Raw genomic sequence first — 17,300 nt, forward strand, 5'->3', positions numbered from 1 at the left:
ATAGAATGATCACTAATCGTTGTTTTCCTATTGCAGGCAAAAGCTGCAGCCAAAAACTGCAGAAGGTAGAGAAGGAGAGAGTTGCTAGAAACAAAACTAAGCTTGAAAACTTCATTCATTCTAACAATAAGCAAGGATATTCTTACTCCAAATAGTTCATAGTCTCCTCAAGTAGTCCAATATATTGTACTGTCCTGTACATCTACATTTTTGTGAGACAATCCAGGGATACCAACCAGCTGTGGAACCCCTGCCCCTTGGATTGATTTCATCCAGGCAAATCAAGGTAAAATGTGGTAGTGTGTGCCAGCCCAAGGAAAAGGGTCACAGGACAGGGTGAACTGAAATGTGTTAGCTAATCACAACCTCCCTTCAACCTCTTTTTCTAAACTAAATAAAACCTGAGTGGGTGAAGAATAAAGCAATTGCACCAAATCCATCAGATCCTGCAGACATATCAGTGACCCCTAGCTGTCAGCAGTATCAGAGGCCATTGATAACGTTAATACGGACATCTGACCTTTGTCCACAGCTGGTGGAAATCTTTGATCAAGGGTACAAGTGTTGTACTAAACTGACTCATGTCTGAAATCAAATGGAAAGATAAAAAATTCAGAGAGATCCACAGTTTACCTGAAAATACTACAATATAAGCATGTTAAATATAGCTTTACTTTTGTTAGAAGTTCTAAAGGAATTAAAAGATTCATACTTTTATATAATCAGATCTTCCCATGGAAAATGCAGTACAGTTCAGTTTTTAACTCTTCTTAAAATATCCTGAGAGTGTGTTAAACATATTTGAAGTCTTTGATTCTTCTCTTTAACTTCATTAAAATCTATTTTCTAATTCTGTAATGACTGATTTGTTACAGGCCTCCTGGTTCTATTCCTGATTCTTGATAAAAACATTGCTCTTTTAAAAATGTATTGAATGAAGATGACTACATGTATTATTCTTTAAAAGATAATATATCAATTACTCTGAATTTAAAGGGTATGAATGAAGGAAGAAACTATTGTGAAGTAGAAAGGGCAGCCTTAATGTTCTAACTGTGCTACACATTGCAGTTTTCATGTTTTTAAGGTAATATTTTAATGTAATTTTCTAATCAAATGGCACTTTCAAAATTGGGCTTTTTAAAATTTTGAAAATTATTTCCTCTAAAACCAAGAGCGCTAAAGGGTTTAGAGAAGCAGTGGTCAAGATAGGAGAGTCTAAAATTTTAACATATCTGTAGTTTCATTTTGGTTGGCTAAGGTGAAGTACAATGTGAAAAAAGCATTCAGAGGAGTACTTTCAATTTGACAGATTTGAGATCTGATGTAGTGATGAACAATTGAGCAGAATAAAGAAAAGCAGGTTTTTTGCACTAAATTAAACCATAAACTATGAACAAAGTCTTGTTAGTTCAGTATGCTTATGTATAAATGTAGCTTTTTCTGGTTTTCCTTTTGACTTTAATTATGTATTTTTTGAGATAGTAAAAAAGTTATTTTTCTCATTTTTGGTGTGTGATAATATACATTCTAAAATAATATTTGTGCAGAGTTAGCTTATTTATTTATTTATTTATTAGCTATAACGGGGGTTCAAACACTAGGAAAATGATGCATATTAGTTCTTCTCTGTCCCTCAAATGAATACTAAAACATTGACTTTTTTAAAGCCCTTTACTATTTGCAGTGCTTTAGCCTAATTAACTACAGTCAATTACTATTTTTTTTTCAAAACAAGAACAGAAGAAGTACAGAATATATTCAGTGTTCCTCTTGATAAATTATTCACATGGTAAATTTAATAACTCATTACATTCCAGACAGTAGAATACCACTGCAAAATTATAAAATAAATGAAAGGTAATTTGTATTTTATCATGGAATCCACAAGAGGGCAATATGTACCAGGCATTTAACTACAACAGTATTATTAAATCCCTTCATTATTCAATAGATTTGGATGAAGTTCATTGATTTTGTATTTAGCATTCTTTGGTATTAATTTGTACTGTTATCTAAACCTTGCACATTGATAAGTGTTAATAGAAACCAATCCTGTTTTATATGGTACTGAACATGGGCGTTGTTATGTATACTTCTAATTAATTAGAATTAAGGCTTAATATGCATTTCATTTATCACTTCGACTGTCTTAACAGATGGATTCTTTTATTGAAAATGCCTTCATGGCTAGCAGAAACTCATAGTGCCTCTTTAGAAGGTCATATGTTAGCAAAGTATATGCAAATAGTCATTTTGGAAGATAGTTTGATGCCAATGTTGGGATGTGTCTTGACTGGAAAAAAAAACACCCCGTCATATCACACAACTGAAAGATTTGATTTTTGCAGAATATGTAGAAAAAATAATTTAACTTGTAAAGGCAGAAGTGTATTTTTAAGCTGAACAGTCGTCTTCCATCAGCAAGGTAGGAGTCTATATTTCTTATACGTATTGGATAAGGACTTTGCTCTGCAAGTAATCACAGTGAAATCAATTAGACTCCTAATGGAAAAAGGGTGATCCAGCCTGGCCCAAAATAATTAAATCAGTCCTACTAGGCAGTGACATCTGATCAATGACATCAGCATAAAACTCAATCATCTCATCTGTTTCCTGAAACTTTCAAAGCTCGAATCTAAGAGGTGAGCATTTATATTCCTTTAATTTCAAAGAATGAGGAAGTTAAACTTTTTCTCAAGTGTCTGTGCTTGCTCACATAACATGAAAGAACATTTCTCTATAATCTAACTTTGAAGTGTTTTTATTTTAGAAATTGATACATCAGTATTTCAGGGTCAAAATGAAGTTATGCACTATCATCATAAAAACCAACCAGTGCAGCAGAACACTCAAACTACAGAAAAGCATTTTTCAAATAAAGTGAGATAATTTCTTTTACACATATTTATCTCTTCAGCCTGAAGAGCCTGAACACTTTTCTTTAACTTAGAGAATGTCTGATACTTTAAATCCGTTCTTAGGAATAGAGGGTTACCAGACATAGTCTTTTTCCGCTGCAGCCACAAGGCAGTCAGACTGACTTCTTGTTACTTACAGTAGTGTCAATGAAGGGGGCAAAATTATTTTGGAAAAATTCAGAGCTCCCTGTCCAAAGTATCCATAACACCAGACAAACAATACTGCTGTTTTTTTTTTTTTAGTAGTGCTTTGATCACTGCTTTGATCAACCATCTCATGAAACAGAAAAAGAAAAGAGAGAGTATAAACTCTGAGTTATGAAACAGGAAAGGCAATGCATACCTAAATAAGCCAATGTGTATTAAACAGTCATCATAGAAGTTAGTCATACATGTATAATTAGCCTGTGGTGAGCTCTGTGCTATCAAAACTGATTGACTACTAAAACCAGGTAAAGATTACCTGTTTATCTCCATGTTACACAGCAGTGACTACAATGTGGATGTGATTCTAGCATACCTGTTTTACTGTATTTATCTTTGGGGACTGAAAGTCTTGATATGATCTTTTTTATTATTATTATTTTTATTTTAATCTTTTTTTTCCTTTGCTTTATTCTGGGGTACTATGAATCCATGATATTAGAGATTATCTCAAGTGGTAAATACCTACTTTTGCAATCTGTTGACCCAGCCAGCAATTGCCTGGATATTCCAAGCTGAGATTCTGTCAAAAGTGGGAGTTACTCTCCTTAGATCTTCCACACACGCCTTATCTGAGTAAAAGACTCCACTATCTGAATGTCCTTTCTTGTGTGGGTAAGTTTTTGATGCTATTGCTTGTCTCGTCATTTCACATCAATGATCCCTTAAAAAAGACCCCAAATGTATAGCCTGTCTTTGTGATACTACTAAGAATCAGAATGTGGATGAACATAGATCTAAATAGACTTCTGGATCCAGCTTCCTTTCTTTGGTTTCTTAGCCAGTTTTAGCTTTTGTTTCTATGATAATCTGTTCTGCTGTGACAGATAAAAGGAATTTCATTTGTCTTTCCTCAATAAGATGTTCTTCGAGTTCCAACAGTTTTGTTGTGCTTCTAAAGAAATCAAGATAGCTCTGTTTCCAAACCGTCACCAGGAATATTTTTTACCAGGGCTATAAGATCTCTAACAACACATTTGAAGCCGGATTATACAGAGAAAATTTATTAGGTTTGTTTTATTCTTACTTAGGAAGTTTTTAAAGCCAATGCTAGTAAAACTTGATCCATTGCTAGGGAAAGTACTTCTTGTAGCCCATGTATGACTAAGTTCAGTTTCACTTTTTCACACACTGTTCTATGTACTCCAAGTGTCATCTTGAGTAAACATACACTGAAATTAAACACCCCTCCCTTTGGCCTTGCAAAAGCTACATGTCTGTGATACTGCTGGTCCTCTTAGATGAAGACGATAAAAGTAAGCGTCTGTTCTTATCACTGATGCCATTGATCCCTTACTGTTTATTCCTCATTGATAGACTCTCACAGTATGTAGTTCATGGGAAAATATATCTTGTAAGAAGTGCCTGAATGAATTTCTGTACAGCCTTGATTTCATACAGGAGAGGGAATAACTGCCCTTGTGTACTGCAGAATGCATCCAGCTCTCAGTGCATCCCTAACCCTTTCAAGGTTGTGGATAGCCTGCAATATATATTGCTGCACTAGGAAAGGATATCGCCCTTTTATTTTTCTTATCTCAGAAACCTGTTCTGATGGCAGGTCAGGGGTGTCCCAGGAGTAATACAATCTCCTCTGGAAATTTCAAAGAACTACATGATTATCTGCAATTGACTGAGGACATCTGTGCTGGCACGCTGACACCCTGCCTAATTGATTATCCTAGATTCACACAACTACATTCAAAACCAAGGCCCCAGCTGAACAGATGCCATGGCTAACATCCCCTTACATTTCATCAATAAGTTCTACAAGTGGTTTGTTATCTGTCAAAGTAGTGAACATTCGCATTTACTGATTGTTTTTTATTAGCTTTTCTTCCCGTAGTGGAGAAGAACCTTATCCAACATCAGCCAGTAACCCTGAGCCATAACTAATTGGTTATTAATATACCTCCTGTTCTGTGGTAAAACCTTCCTTACCTCTGATCATGGGTGGCAATACTAATTCTTCCTATACATCAGAATGCAGAGAAAGCTCTAAGGGTTTTGTCTGGAAGACTGTCTTGGCTCTTGCCTCAAGGAGTCTGTTTCTTTAGTCCTTTAAAAAGCTTGAAATGTTTGGGAAAACCTAGTAACACATGATGATATTTGTGTTTTTCACTGGGATGGTCACTTTGATTTTGACCGCTGTAAGAGTAATTCTTTCTTCTTGTCCCTCCAGTGGCCTACATGTTCTGATCTTACATAAATACAAATAGTTCATTTTAAGCAAATTCACACAGCCTGTATTCAGTCCAGTCCCTCTTCAGTGCTGTCAGATGTTTATCATCACTTCTGCCTGTAATGAAAATGCCATCAGTCCTTAATATAATGTAGGGAAACTTTTCAACATAGTTTCCATAACAATCTATTGAACAGATAAAAATTAAGTGTGAGCTTGTATTACGGTAAATTTCATGTAGTCTACTAGGACTTAAGTGGTAAGTCCCATCCTAGTAAAATTTTTATTCTTAACTTTGATAGCATCTACTTTTGGTTACTTTGGTTGCATGTTTATGGAATGGAACTTAATCAGCTGTAAGTTTAATTCCCACGGATATGGACCGTGTAGTTTGCTGTACTTATGGACACAGAATTTGTCTATTTAGAACAAAAGAAAACTAAAATAATTACTATTTTCTAGCTTACCTACATCACCTTTAACTTTGCTCACTAAACAAAGGATTGATTTACTTCTGGCTTTACTAAATATCAGTTCTTGACAGGAATATTGCCTGCAACACCTTTCAAGGTTCTTTCTCTGAAAATGATAAGGTGGGTATCCACAGCCTACCCAGGAGTTCTTGCTTTAAATGTCAGTACAGTTTAGATTGAATTTTGCAGCTGGTCTTTGCCTAATGTATTCTGACTTTCTATCCTGATTATCCGAACTAGGATGTTTTTCATGTAACACAAGACTTACCCTCTGGATGGAGTTAAGGTGGGGTTTTGTGGGTTATTTCTATATTTGCAATTAGGTCACTGCACTGTATTTATGTTCATTCATTGCTCAAAGCTGAGCAATCTCCATCTATTTTCACCTGTAGATTAACTGTATCATTACTTGATTAAAAATCCATCCCCCATCCATCCATCAATTTTACTAATGAATAAGAAATAAAATAAAGTTTCAGTGTCTGTCTTTTCCCTCAGTGTAAAATTTTTGTGCTGTGAGAAGAGGTCTGCCCGTTTTGGCTATTTGATATGTAATAACCTCAGGTTGATCTGCTTTAAAGTTACAAATTAATATACAAAAGAGTGTCCACAACAGCAAGAAAAACAAGCCTCTTAAAGTAGCTTAAGATTTCACTGTTTTGGATAATCTCTATCTAATTTTTCTGCTTTGGTACAGATTAAATTACAGTCTGGCAGAAATGAACTTGGATTTTCTCCTTGTATTTTAAGCCAATCTGTCCCGTGGCATATTTTCTAGAGCATTTCCTGTATTGAACAATATTCAGTTAATGTTGTAGTTCCACCAATTTAATTCATTTTTTGACGTTCTCATCCTATTAGGAAATTTTAAGTGTTCAGCAATTATATTTGACCTTAGTGTGTGCTGATACAAAGGAGCTCTGAGGAACAAGAATGGAAGTTTTCTTCAAAAGATGGCCACCTGGGAACTTGTGACCTTCCTCAGCTGTGTTGCAAGAGAATAGGAAGAAAATCCAACATGTAAAACAGAATATAAAAAGAGAATGACTTTGTCCTAAATTACTTTGGAAAATGCAGTTACAACTCTTCTGGCTGTTTTATTGTACTGTTTCTACTCCAAAATGTCATCAAATGAGTCACCTACATCACTAAAATGTGTTGTTTTTTTTTTTTTGCCCAGAACACAAAAGAGGATTTTTCTGTGCTTCTATGAATAGAAGCACCGAAAAATGCTAGCTGAAGCATTTCAGATTATAGTAACTTTTCAGTTTTGTGTTTTTGAACCAAGTTGTGCTTTAGTTGAACCCTTGACTTATGTTGACTTTAATGAGACAGAAACATAGAATTTAATAGCAGCTAATGCTCCTACCCTGAAAGCAGTTTGGTATTACCTCTCAGATGTATTTCTTAGGATTTGTTGGCAGGAAAAGGCAAAGAGGTAAGACAGACAATTGTATTTCCTCAGTTTTTATTTGCATTGAAGCATTTATAGGATTGACCAAGGACTAGGGATTTTCCTGTCAACCATGAGTTTTTCTCCATATAGCCTCCCCATACCTCAAGTCCAGGTCAGTGCGAAGAACAAAATTTTCACAAATGTGTAACAAGTACATTGAAAAACTGATGTAGTGTTTAGATTCTGTGGTAAGGGGACCTGTGAAAGTAGGGAAAATAGATAAGTAGAATTCTAGGAAGAGGATGAGATGATCTCAAGAATACTCTCTACCTCATGCACAGCAGAACAGCAGTAGATGCAGCTTACCAGGCCTAGATACTTGGTGCTATCCAGGGTAGAGATGGCTGTTGGAACATTGTCATTAATAGGAATTGTCCCCAAACCCAGAAAGAAAGTATGAATGCATGCGCAGAATGCTATATTGAGGTGAAAGAATGTTTTATTTGGTCAAGATGCACAGATGACTGAAAAAAAAAAGACAAAAGAGAGTAAGCTTTAATTTAATGAATTTACTTCAGCTGTCTAGAGCAGGGACTATGAGACAATAACCATTATTCACCCTCCCAGAGGAATTCAGTGCAATATGAGAGGAATGAATGGTATATGAAATTGTTAAGCTTCCACCTTCTTTAAATAACAGAAGATCTTTAGTGAAATTGCACAACTAGCTGGCCTGTTCTTCTTTTGTCCATTTTGATATCGCACAAAAATGGGAACAAACAGAACATTCACATTAACTGTTCAAAGTGTGATTTATTACCTGGCCTGTGCTACCTGTTTTGAGAAGGATGGAAAAGTTAACCAAGTCTCTGTCAGTTTTGACCCACTGTGAAGCAAACATGGCTCCCTTAAAAGGATGCATCAGTAAAACCCAAAGCATCCTGCAAATGTTGATTTTATACTACAGTACAGAGGAAGGGCACTTCAGTTGTGGTCAAAATATCAGAGCCAATGCATACATTTTAGGGAAGGCTGGCTCCCCTCAGCTGACCATGGGAATGGAAGAGCTGTTGGAAGGGAGAGATGCTTCGCAAGGGAGTTTTCTCCCAGATTTTCATTTTTCACTATGATTAAAAGTCTTTCATCGGATGACAAAGCTGGAGGATATTTCTGTTGATACCAAAAAGAGATATTTTTTTGAAAAAAATGAATACGGTGCTCATATGTACCTAAATATCCTTACATATTTGACTACATTTCCATTTTTTATATAAGATAATGGCATTTAACTAAGTCTGGATGCAGTAAAACAGTTGTAAGAGATTCAGAAGAATTAATGTTCCTAGCATAAAACATTTAAAGCTATTTGTTTAGCTTTATATATTAAAATGAATTTCAAAATAAGAGCAAATTTAGTTAACAGTTACTAACTGATAATGTTTTTTGAGCTTTTCTCAAGAACACTGATCATTGAAAAGGTCACTCCAGCAATATTGATCAAAGGATTATCCCAGGGTATACGGTAAATTGCATTAAGATATCAGGAAGAGTTCACCCAAGCAGCAAAGGTTGTTGCATCCTTGACTACAATCAGTGGAAAAGAAGCAGTAGCTAAGATTATGTTTGAATTCAGCTAGTCTGTGGTAGGAAAGATCCTGTTAGTCATGTATTGATTGGAATATTTGAGTACTGTCCAAGTTGGTTTAGTTGAGAGGTAATCCTGATTTAAATGTTAAGCTTCTAGGGCTAGCCTAATTTAACGTAGATAAACCTTGGCATTGTATAAGATATTTACCTCAAAGAATATGCTCTATAATTGAGATACTGCTTAGTAATGTGAAAGAGCCAGAGCAATTTGAAACCACTGCATCTGTGGAACCAGAAGTTACTTTGAATATTACTCATACAATTTTGAAGTTAAGCATACATTCCATTTCTAAAAGAAAAATCTGTGATAAAAAGTAATTTTCTATATTATTTATTTTGGTAAAAAATAAATTCAAATCAACTTTGAAAAGTGTTTTGACATTTCTTAATCCAAATAATTTCATTTTCCTTTTATAAGTGAACTTATTTCACAGTTTAAATTCCATTATTTTTAAATACAAGAATTAAGAATTAAAAATTTTACTACTTGTTTTGAGTCACATGAAAACACTCGTACTATGATGTTTTTCTTTTGGTATTACCAGCAAAGAGGAAAAAAGTATTCACATAGTTTCATTTAGAAGGACATTTTTTAGTTTTAGTTAACCATAACATTCTGGACATAAATTAAAAGAATACTAAAGAAGTTCAGTGCTTTTCGAAGAGCTGCAAAAGTTTTGCCAAATTCCATAGCCAAAGCAGAAATTTTATTTATTCTTCCCAATACTTTTTATGTTGTTACTGTATTACCATTATGGTATAATACATCACAGAGAACATGGCTGAGAATGATGATTTTGACCGTTATATTTCTGTTGCCTTGCAAAATGTATACTATATTAAAAAAAAAAAAATCAAAATTGGTAATGGATTTTGATACTGTAGAGTGAAACATCAAAAGCAATATCATGCTTTAACTGGGCTGTGCTTTAATTCTATACTCTGATATATCATTACAGACTTCTGCTTGAAAATGCTGAAAATTTTCCCAGTAATTAATCCTTTGTGATACACAGGTTGCCCTTATAATGCAGTAAAACATGTACAATAGATACATAATGTTTATATATAAGTTTATATATACAATGCTACTGCTAAGGTTGCTTTATTCTTTTGAAATAGAAAGAAACGGAACAGAAAGAAACTTAGCTTATTTATTTATTTATTTATTTATGCTTATATGATTATGTATTTCCTAGTATATTCTTGTAGAGCTTTGAAATTCAGAATGCTGATACCTTAGACAAACCATACTGGGACATTAAAATGAGAAATAGCAAACAAACACAAAGCCTCATCCAGAATCCAGTTACAACACACTCCTCTCCATTTTTTTCTATTCCCAAGGAGCCACAGGGATGATACTATTCAATAATGTAAGATGTGAATTTATAGCAGACTATCTAATTCTGATATACACAAAGAATACCTTTGGACAAGATAGTTTACTTGATAATACCTTGACCTATGCCACTAGATTGTCCACAAAGGAAATAGTTGAAAAATATGTAGTATACTGTACATTCACAGTTTCATCTACTGTGTGGGAAGTTCTTGCATAGAATGAGTAATTTTCCAAGGCAGTAAACTAAGCAGGAAAACAAAGTATGTAATATTAGTCAAGGGAAGATAGTAATCATTCTAAGCTAATCAAGATAGCAGGATATGTTTATTTTGAGATTAGTGGAAGTTTGTTCTATAAAGACAGGTCTCATGACTTTAAAATTTATCTGAAACAATGTGTAGGAACTTCGTAAACACTTCTGTAATAAGTATCAAAAATGACCAAGAGGAGGTTGAAGAGAATATTACAGATTCTTTAATTTAGTCATACTTTCCGTTCAACAGTTCCCTTGCTCATGCCTCTTCTCACCTTTTCTTTATTCCTATTCTCTCCTCTGCCATTATTTATTAGCTTGTTTTTTAAATGACCTTAATCTTCTGTTACCTTTTACTCTTTTGTTATCATTGTGTCTGATATTTGGTGTGTAGATTAACCTGTTGCATTTTGGAGAGAGCTTTTTGTTAAACATATCTTCTAGATGAAAATTATAGCAGTTGTTTTGTGTGAATACCTAAAGACCTTTACCTGAGTTTCCTCTCTCCTCACAGCCCCACAGGGGAAATTAAAGCAACTGATTGCATCCTGTCAATATGACACAGGAGTTACGACGAGAGGTGATCTGTCATGTGGGGAGGTTAGCGGAGTGCTCTTGGATTGCGTAAAATCTCTTCTGTTTGAAATTCTTCCTGAAGTAGCCTAAGACCATTGCCCTTTCTGTACTGTTAAGAAACCCATTCTCTCCATGCAACAGTAGTAGAGGATAGGGAAACCTGAGATTTTGTTGTATATGTCTATATATAGGCAAAGAGGTTTATTCTCTGTTTTTTTGTCAAATATTCAATGAGTGGGAAAATCTTGGGTCTGTGATAATTTCTAGCTGTTGGTCTTCTGCATCTTTTAGAGATGTATTTCTGTTTATATTCTTCTGAAATTTTGGCAACAGGGCCCAAAACATGAAATAGAGGAGCTTCATTATTTCAGATAAAGATATGGAAATAGACATACTTGTTGAGTTGTTCTATATGTAAAGGCTCACAACCATTGCTAATTTTACTTGAGTTTGTGAATGAAGCCAAGTTCTTACTTGATAAAGGAAAAGTTACCTCTTAGACATATCTTTCATGTATTAAATGGATTAGGAAAACTTTCTGTTAGACATTTTGGAAAAGGAGATCCATTGCTTATGGAAACGTGCTTGACATGTTTATGGAGAAAATAAAACACAAATAAGATGAAATTGGTATTCAGGTACAAAGTTCTCTTGCCAAGCCTTAAGTCATATGAATGTTAACTACATATTGATCTTCTAGTGAAGGATTTTAAGATGGAGCAGGCTGCACAAGGCAAAGAGCTCTAGGAGGCCATTCTACCAAACTGATGCATTTTGGGTCCAGTAACTAAAATATGCTTTCAACAGGAAAGTGGAAAATTTTACCTTTGTAACATAAGCCATGCTAGCTTATTTATTTCCTTAACTTGGTGATAAACTTGTGAAATTTCAGCTTGTGTCTTGGTTATGAGGTGCTATTTGCTTAATTGTTTTTTACTTTCCTTTTTTACTATTCTCAATTTAAAGAAAATGTATCTACATTGCCTGAATAGCTGGGCTTGAACTTTTTGAACTCTTACTCCCCATAAAGGCAAAGCTGAGGTGTCAGCCAGTCCATTCCTTGTATCTGATTTTTTTTGCCAAGCAAGCCAGAATGTGAGGCAGCATGTGCAGAATGAAGATAGTTGGGGGGATTAGGGCTGCAGTGTGGACTGGAGTCCCAAGCTAACATGACAGGACAGATGCAGCTCTCTCTTGGTTCTCTACAGAAGAAGAGTGAGTGAAACTGGACTCTCTCACCAAAGATATATGCAACGCATTAAAAGACAAAGGTTTGTTCTGAAAGCCTAACATGAAGAATCAATTCTAATCCATAACTGCTTGTCACAAATAGCTCTTTCATGCATGAATAATAATATTGAACTCAACGGATACTCAGCTGATTGGTTTCTGTGAGATAGCCAAGTGCTATTGTTTTTCTGCTTTGTAATTCATAGTCAGGATAGTACACTATGTTGTTGAAAAATACATGACATATTCTAAAAATAACAGGTAATAGTGGGCCAACTGTCTGACTATAAAAGTGATAACTACTCAAGTAGTTACCGTCTGATACGGCTCTGGAGCATCCACCTAGCTCGTGATACTACACTGCACCTTTGTGCTCTTCCAGCATAAAAACGGTTAACTGCGCTTGCCAGTAAATGCATTCCTTCATTTTTGTAAGCTCCTTTGGCAATTCCAGTGCTTATTAGGGAATACTGATTTTTATCTATGACTTGGATTGCTTGCTTAAAATACACATTCTCTTCCTAAGCCAAATACAATGTGATTGCAAAGTGAAGCTTCTGCTGCCCCAGCATTCTATAGGGCCTGAAGCAGAGCATGATATGAGTATGACTGGCATAGGTGCCGATAGGGCAGTTATGAAAACACATTTTTCAGAAATGCACGTTAGCCTGCAATGTTCGTTGTCGTACTTCTCTGTATTACCATTGATTTTAAGTGACAGTCATTTCTTTTATTACAGTTTTCACAGGGAAATCATGTGCTAGCTGTTAATATGCTCTCTGTCTCCAAGATGCTTTGGATAGCTGAACATAATTTTAGCATTTCACTGACCCTATATATTTTTACCTTTGGGTTTATTTGTGTTTTTTAATGGATTTTTTAAAAAAATTAAACTGTAAATCTTTGGTGTATTAGAGGACAGATAACCTCTAATGGAACTGATGGGGCTGTCCCTTTCAATTACAAAGACAAAGAAATCAATGGGACTCATTTCACATATTAAATGAGGTTGGTATTATTTAACACTACAATGAAGGGCAATAATTGATGATAAATTACAAATGAAGCCCTATTGGATTATGCATTACTTTACTCATAGCAGTGTGAAGGATTAATTAAATTGTGTAGAAAGCTGCAGTACGTGAAGTTTTTTCAACTCTGCCTCAACTATCAAACTGTAGGAGGGGGGCCTAATACAAAGGGAGCCCTCTGAAGATAAAAGGTATGTTAAACATGCTTTTATTCTTACTTATTCGAGGGGAGAAAAATCAAATAACGCATCTTATGTTTTTCTATACATGTATTTAGATGGACCATAATGGCTCTTTAACTAAGCATGCAATGCAATGCAATGCAATGCAATGCAATGCAATGCAAGGAAAAAGAAATACAAAATTAGGCGAGTGATAATAAGACAAAACTCAGATCCTGAATGTGAAAGCTAGAATTTATGTAAGGCAAGGAAAAATTTGTATGTGTTTTAATTGTTACTGGACATGACGTTATATGAAGTTATCATATGTTCATGTTCAGTCACTGCAAGAAGTGCTAATGCAAGCTTTTTGTGAAGAAAAAAATGATGAAGATTCATTCATGTTACTCCTGAAAAAAATAGCCTAAAAGAAATGTTTTCTGTAACACTTCCTGAAATACTTTCACTCACCAAATGCAAATTGGTGGATCACAGCAGTAAATGATGATTGATTTATTTATTTATTATTTATTTAATTAGGTAAAGGTATGAGGCCCAATATTCATTTCTTAAGGATCCATTTTATACTCTTGTGCTTTATTCCCACCCTCATACCCCTTGGGCAGTCACTGGTTCCTCCTGGTATTGCAGACTGGAGGGACCCTATCAGCTTCATACAGTTTCTGCAACCAGTTGGCAGGAGGGAGCACTGAGGCCCCCCTGCCTCATGGTCTGGGGGAAGAGCACATCTGCAGCTCCAACGGCCAGCAGTGTCCTTCAGCATGAGTCTGGAGGGAGGCTCACCTTAGCACTGCTGAATCAGTTGCTTGGTCGTTTTGCTCCCCTATCCTATTAGGTTCTTGTAGAAAGATTACCTATTTTTTCCCTGTGCTGACTGCCCTGTATCAATCAATAGACATTTCCTTTGCAACTGTAAATGTCAGAATTTGTAAAGACTTAGCTTTATTGCTGAGTACCTGAATCATGAGATCCTTCCTTATTCATAGTGGTAGCTTGTACAGCTATTTTGTGACTTCCAGGGTCTTTACAGGTAGATGATGCTGAGAATAGGGTAATGTATCACAGATAACATCTCTCCTTGAATACAGCACATTGCCTTCTCGTGAATTAAGGCAGGCTAACTGACAGAGCACACAGCAAATGCTCTGACCAATGTATGCTGCTTTAAGAATTCACCTGGAGAAGTTACAAGATTTCCTTTTATTCTGTGAAATACAATTTTGTGAAATACGATATCAGAGGGGTTTCTTAAAGTAAAAACCAAACAAAACAACCTTCTCACATGAGTAAAGATTTGCAAGGTCTTGTCCTAGAAGATACTTCATTATTTATTTCCTCTTCCCAATATGACAAAAGATAGAAAGCTAAATATGAAACTAGAGCTGTTTCCCCTCCTCCCCCGAATAATAACTTTCAGTGACCTTGTGAAGTAGTTACACTGTTGGGAAGTAGTATTTCAAGGTTATATACAACCTGCTTTGTAGTCTGTAGTCTTTTTCTTTTAATGTTTCTGATGTAGTAATGACATTACAGCAAACTGTCAGTCATGACTAGCCCATGCACATCATACTGTCAGGATGTGTGTGGAGCACTGTGGAGATCTAATGGACGAAGGGAACAAAAATCAGAAGGCAAAGTCGTACCTGTGTGACTTTGAAAAGTCACTTAACCTTTTTAAATAGCAGCTGTCACAACTGGACTCAGCCATGCTGATTCTCCTTTGTTATATGCATAAAAAGATCTGTGTATGTTAATCAAGGTTTCCACCTCTGCACTTTTGTTTCAAGTCTTGAAATTCCCATCAGCTCCTAGGCTGTACTAATATCAGAATTTTATGCCCCTTTTTTCTTTTTCATTTAAAATAAATTTTCAGCTCTTGTACTTGGAGAGGAAAGTCTAAAATCTTCAAGAGAATGCATTTTAGAGGCATATAAACGAGAAAACAAACCAGACCACATCTAACTTGTATTTTAAAATCATGTCATTTGAGAGGTCTGATTATGTAGTGTTGTACATTATAGACTAATTGTCATTAGATTTATGTTTCTGTTGAAAGACAAAACTTTAATCCAAAAAAGGCAGATTTTTTGTCATAAGTGTAGAAAATGTTTAGCTTCTGCATACTGTAAAATAATTTTGAAAACCTGAAACTCCTTGAGAGGAAAAATCAGATGCTATTATAACACTTAAAAGAGAATAAGCCTAAGAAAGGTTAATTGCACTGTTCTGACTGTAGGCCCTCTATCATTGTGATGACAGAACATTTTCTGCAGTGGTGGGAACAATGATAGGGCATAGCAATGATCATATAAATTGAATAATCACTTTTTCGTGTAGATGTATGCACTTACAAAAACTATTCATTGGGATTTCCAGGCTGTGACAATTTAGGAACTTGTAATTAACAAAAAAAAAAAAAAAAAAAAAAGTGGGAAGAGACTTAAAATGTTGAAGTGTATTTCATTAACATGAAACACAGAAAAAATTTGTTTAATAACCTCCCTTTAAAATTATTTGTAATTACTGAGACAATTTGGTAGGTCTGCTGTCCTTTTCAGCTTTGAAATTTTTTGACAGACTAGCCTCATTAAAATTTTATATATATATATATATATATATATATATAAAGATAAAGTAGCTATGTCATCTAATCTACAATCAATTGCATTAATTTCATGAAAGAAAAAAAGATTAATGTTACATGTTACACACTACCTGATTCCTCAAAAGTATTGTTAAATCTAAGAGTAAAACTTCAGGGCATATTTATTCTGCTAAAGATTCATCACTGCAAGTTACATCAGTTCCTCTCTTAAAAATAATGCCTTTCTTGTCATACATTAGCATGTAGATGAGAAATAAAATCCAACTCAATGAGATGCCATTACTCTCCAGGATCTTAGTACAAGTGAGAAAGATTTATACTGAAATTTTATAACTAAATATGATCCAGAAAAAAAAAAAAAGAATTTTCTATAGGAGAATGTTCTTGCCTCATGGAGAAATCCTTTTAAGCTATACTTTAGTGTTGGTTGTTTATTATGTTTATCATTTCATTGTTGTAATAGTGAAAGTAAAAAGAAGAATGAAGATATGGTTTTCCCAAATTCTGGATGACCAGCATAACTCGGTTTCAGCAAAATAGTCCTAATGCAGTGGCCCACAATTACAAGAGTAAAATAAAACCTAGAAAAGAAAATTGTAGCCACACTAAAACTAGGTAGCAGCTCTGTCAGCTACCTCTTCTCCCATATCCTTGGAAAACAGAGATATAAGTATGATCAAGGACCAACCGTGGTTGGTTTCTGATGTGGAATTCTGCTCAGCAAATGAAACCAGCAGACCACTTCTGTTTAAATGGAAGTAGATGCAGATATGTATCACAAAGAGAAAGTTAATTTCTCATTTAAACACGTCCTAAACCATTTAGAGCTTCTTAAACTAAACCCCAAACCTTTGGCTACAGTGTAGATCTGCCCAGAGTGCTGATTTAACATCCTCCAGGCGTGGAATCTCACGAAGGGAGAAGGTCCCAGAATTCTTCAACAGAATAGTTTGTTTCCCTTGATTTCAGGGTGTCACCTCACCTAAAATGGGCTTTATAGCAATCAAGTGTTCAGGTAGCAAGGTCAGGTATATCTGTGTGGCAAGATATATCCAGCAGAAAAATTTTGTGATTTCAGCTGGGGACAAATCATTAGAACTATATTCAAGAGCAAACTGTGAAACAGCTCCTTTTTTCAGCTAAAGGCAACATTAATTCTTGCTGATTTTAGTAAGATAAGTAAAATTCGCACCAAATGCCTTTGAAAATCCTACTTTGAATGCTTTAGATGCACCCACCTAAACTTACCAGATCT

Source organism: Rhea pennata, chromosome 1, assembly GCF_028389875.1.
Source record: "Rhea pennata isolate bPtePen1 chromosome 1, bPtePen1.pri, whole genome shotgun sequence".
Classification (NCBI taxonomy): domain Eukaryota; kingdom Metazoa; phylum Chordata; class Aves; order Rheiformes; family Rheidae; genus Rhea; species Rhea pennata.